General features: G+C 35.3%; 1 non-coding gene across 1 annotated transcript; it reads right to left on the bottom strand.

Moving 5' to 3' along the window:
- Positions 1–3,981: 3,981 nt before the first annotated feature.
- LOC137960738 (small nucleolar RNA SNOR75) lies at positions 3,982–4,068 on the bottom strand. Its single transcript, XR_011114285.1, has one exon. It is a non-coding gene; the product is annotated as a small nucleolar RNA SNOR75 (small nucleolar RNA).
- Between the last annotated feature and the right edge of the window lie 900 nt (positions 4,069–4,968).

Here is a 4,968-nt window from a genome sequence, read left to right as displayed (position 1 = left end):
TCCTTCAATCGTGGTTGCTTACTGAATCCCAGATCTTTTATTTATCAGAGACGCGAGAAGACCGGTTTGTCAGTAGCTCGAGAGTGGCCTTTGGTCGGGTCCAGTGCGGGTTTGGACTTCGGATACAACCAAAGATGCATTTCCTGGACCAGGTGAGCCTTTTACAAAAAGAGCAAAGCTCCACTGCCGTTCTTGCGATCTCGGTTGTTCTTCCACGTCTCCACTGAACTGGAATGATATTATTCCGTCCGCTCCGGTCCGCAAATATTATTCTTAATTCTTAAATTCTATAGATATCTAGTGGATTTCATTATTGCGCAGTCTTCTTTATTTCTCTGACCATGACTTAGTTGATCAGGAAATTCCCACTTAATCCACACGAATCAGTCTTGATGATCTTGGGGCTATTTACAGTTACTAGCCGAATTACAGAGCTTGCGAGCTTGGGGATGTGCACACCCATTTCGAAACTGTTGCAGTAGTTTTGGCTCACGTAAAACTATCTTCTACCTGTGTGCTATCCGCCAGTCTTGATGCTTTTCCGGCTCACTCCAGAATTAGAACAATTAAGAATCCATGTACGGACCTTGATCAGAAGAGCTTGGAGGTCGATCAGGTGTTAAGCCGTTAACGCGCCCAGAAAGCTGTGGGCTTTACAGCTCTCTCGACAAATACGACATATTGAGAACTGCTGTATCTGAGTTTGGGAGCAAATTTCTGCTTTATCGAAACTTCCGCCTATGACCGAACCAGTTGGTCGAAGACTTGCCAAAGGAGACGGTTGCATCCAAAGCACCAATTCCGAAATTTTCCTTCTTTCAGTCCAATGGATCGCTGGAGTTCCCACACCGATGGTTATGCTGTTGTAGTTTGATATTTCCCAGTAGGGAGTGGAAGAAGATAGTGTGAGTATTAAACGAAGCTCGTCGATTCAGCCATACCACTAGCTTGAATAAGCTCTTCATTTAGATTCTTGTCGGGGAATCTGCTGCAACTCAAATTCTTGCCTGAGGAATCTTCTCAAATGAAACATCGGTTTTGAATTTGATGGTGGTTGCAATTATCACTTTTGATGCGCAAATAAATCAATTTTTTTTCAAGATTTGCTCATTTCCATGTTTCTGCCCATTGTAACTACCATCTGCATTGTTGTGTTCCAGATTATTCGACTAGGGGTGGCTTCGAACCGAGCCGGTTCTCGAGCCGACTCGGTTCAGTTCGGTTCGATTTGTCATTTATCGAGCTCGAGCCGAATTCGAGTACCGAAATCGGCTCATTTACCTTAACGAGCCGAGCTCGACCGAAGCTAGGTTCGGTTCGTCGGCTCGCGAGCTGGCTCGAAATGAGTCAGATCGGTATGAATCGATAACGGGATCGCGAGCAAGTGGGGGAGCGGGAGCAAGAGCTCACCGCCGACCCCTCCCATCGGTTGTTGTCGCCACCTCTACCGTCGTCGTAGCTGTTCACCGGCGTCTATACCGCCGTCGCAGCTGCTCGCCGGCCGCCTCTGTGGCTGTCTGTTCGATTTCTTCCTCTCCTCGCCGTCGCCTCTGTTTCCGTCGTCGCCGACTCCGCCGCGGCCGTCATCCCTGATGATAGGTCCTCTCCGGCAGTGTAACCCCTTTCCCTTCGTGTTGTCTAGGCGGAAACCAGAACAGGGGAGAAATAATCTCCCCCTTCTTCGCAAGAAGATGATCTCGCACGTGCGATATCATAAAATAAAAAAATAAAAAAAACTTTTTCCTCTGGAAAAAATTAAAAATAAATTTTATAGAAATAATTTTCTATAAACTATTAGTGTCTCATGTTTTTTTAAACGTTTTTCTAATTGAAATTTTTTATTAAAAATCATATAATTTTCTAAGTGAGATTTTTCGTACCAAGATGGGGTAAAAAACTGTATATAAATTTTTTGAATAAGTATTTAATAGTTGATGTTGTAATACTTTTAGCATGAAGCAATTTTCATTGCAATTTTGTGTTTGATATTTTATTTAATTAAAAATTTATCGATAAATATAATAATATATTAGATTGATTATTAATTTTTATTTATTTCCCTAGAAGAGACAATAAAAGATCCATTTAACTTTCCTAAGAAAATTTTAAAATATTTCCTGTAATTTTCTAATAAGTCACTAATAGTAATAAGATTTTATTTAAAGGTTTTTTTGGGAATATGTATCATAGGAAAAATATTTTTAGTTTTTCCTAGAATATAAATTTTTATCTAACGGCACTAAGGAGGCCATAATAAATTATGTCCAGATTCAAAAATTACAAAACAAGCTAGACAACAATTGGAGTAAAAAATATTAATATTGGTGTATTTTAATCCATTATTGAAATTCAATCCTAAACCTCTCCTATCATTATATTTTTTAAAAATGTATGCATAATTTTATATATAATTTATTCAAAACCACCCCTACGTGCGAGATAATAAACAAGGAAAAAAAAACTTTGTCCCTTCCTCATGGCTCTTAAATAAATTGAAAAGATATTTTAGTACAAATACGTTTCTAGAGACTATTAGTGGTTTTTTCAATAAATGTTGAAAAGATATTTTTAATAGAAATATAAGGACCATTAGTACCTATTTTTTCAAAATATTTTTCTAATTATAAATTCTTTTTAAAAAATCATATAATTTTCCAAGTAAGATTTTCTTGCCAAGATGAGTTAGAAAACCATATAGAAAAATTTTAAATAAGTATTTGACAGTTGATGATATAATACTTTGAGCATGAGACAATTTTAATAACAATTTTGTGTTTAACATTTTAAGTGTTTAAAAATTTATCGATAAGTATAATAATATATTAAATTAATTATTAATTTTTATTTATTTCCTTAGAAAAGACAATAAGAGGTCCATTTAACTTTCCTAAGAAAAATTTAAAATATTTCTTATAACTTTCTAGTAAGTTTCTAATAGTAATAAGATTTTATTTAAAGAATTTATAGTTTTTATTTAGGTGATTGTAAATTGATAGTGATATTTTATTTAATTTTGTTGTGTTTGATTATTGTATGGAGTTTATTTATAATATTATGCAGGTTAGATTATTTTATGGAATGTATAAACAATTTCATGAAATATTTATGGAATGTACAGATAATTTTATAAAATATTTATAAAATATTTATACAGATTATATATATTGATTATATCCAATTTTAAATAAAGGTCATACCAAATTTTATACAAATATTATATATATAGATTATACTTAATTTTAAGTAAAAATTATACCCAATCTTATACACATAATATATATATATATACTTTTTTTAAAAATTTTAAATATATCTTAGGACTTGAATTCAAGTCGAAACTCGGGGCGAAATATTTAAATCAAGGTCGAGTCTACCAGGTTCGGGCTCGGCTCAATGCCACCCCTACCCAAATCGACGTTGTATCTGAATTAGAAACTTGCTATAACGTTTTAATCCTATGCTTTATTCGTGCATCTTAACCTTAGGTTACCTGTTTTGGCAGCGATACAAGTTTGAGCAACAAACCCGTTTTTTCCTCACTGACACGGAGAGTCCAGTAAAGAAGAGAATAAACAGCCTGAAGGCAAAGCAATACTTGGAAAATATACTCGAGCGATAAAATTGCAACAAGATTTGCAACCTCAACGCAGCAGCTAGCTCTTCACACACGAAAACTCGATTGAAAAACAAAACAACGGTTAAGCGTAAGGTTTAAATCAGTGCAAGGGCTCAAAATGGGACAGAATATAATCGTCGGATGAGAATTAGGGAAATAAAATTTGATGTTTAAGATCAATGAACCTTGAGATTTTATGTTTATACGATTTCAAGCCCTTTTAGAGCAAATTTAAGACATAATCCTCAATTCCCATCATCGATCCTATAGGAAGAGCAAAAAGAGAAAAAAAGAAAAGAAAAAGAAACCAAAGATCCTTGTGACGACTGAAACCGCAAAAAAACGACGGGACAACGACGAAGGATTTCTCTCAGACAAATGCCTCATTTGACATCAAGGTTTATAGAATGGATTTTCGATCAGACTCGTCATCAATATTGACATCACCGAGAAATCCTTACAAGAGGAAAATATTTTCAGAAGAAAAGAGGTGCGAGAAAACAGACCTATTACTTAACGGAGCTTTCAACATACGAAGTGGCTCCGGCGACTCTCCGAGGGCCTCCCTCAGCAATGCGCTAGGGTGTTTTACAGAACTAATATTTATAGAAGGGAATTAGGGTTCCGTGGCTGCTGTATGCAGTTACGGAAGAACCCTAGCTTCAAAGTGAAATTTACTTTTGCACCCGCTGGGTTCAATATATCTTCATGTCGCCCCATCGAAAGGAGAATTGGATTAGGGTTCCATAGAGAATCGTTGTTATTGCCAACCTAAAGATATCTGCAAGTTGGTTCTTTGATAGAATGCATCATGATGTCTCGAGCTTGTAACTTTTCTCACAGGTAGTGACAATCGACTTCAATATATTTGATCCTTTCATGAAATACTAAATTTGTTGGTATTTGAATCGTTGATTGATTATCACAATAGAATTGAATTGGTTTATGGGAAAACCTAGTTCCAATAATTAGAATTTTAGCCAAATCATTTCACTGATTATATAAGCCATAGCTCGATATTTTGTTTTTACACTTGATTGGGCAAATTTTGATTATCTAAATTGTGAAATTGGATCCAAACTCCGTCCCAAAATGATTAGCCCACTTAGAAATATTTTTTTCTAATAAACTCCAAACAATCATCCATATAGGACTATTCATTAACACTCCCCTTCACGTGTATACCCTTTTTTGTGTGGATAATTTGGGTAAAAACGAATACCTACTCTGATACCATGTGAAGTTGGGTCTAAAACCCAACCCAAAGTGACTAGCTTACTTAAAAAACCTCTTTCGCAACTAATAAACTCAAGATATTTGTACAATCTAATCTATGTTGGACTATTCTTTAA

The sequence above is a fragment of the Aristolochia californica genome, unplaced genomic scaffold, assembly GCF_029961685.1.
Source record: "Aristolochia californica isolate CCGP_79_NKW_82.1479 unplaced genomic scaffold, dmAriCali1.0.hap1 SCAF_3, whole genome shotgun sequence".
NCBI lineage: Eukaryota > Viridiplantae > Streptophyta > Magnoliopsida > Piperales > Aristolochiaceae > Aristolochia > Aristolochia californica.
This window is presented reverse-complemented; position numbering and strand designations above follow the sequence as displayed.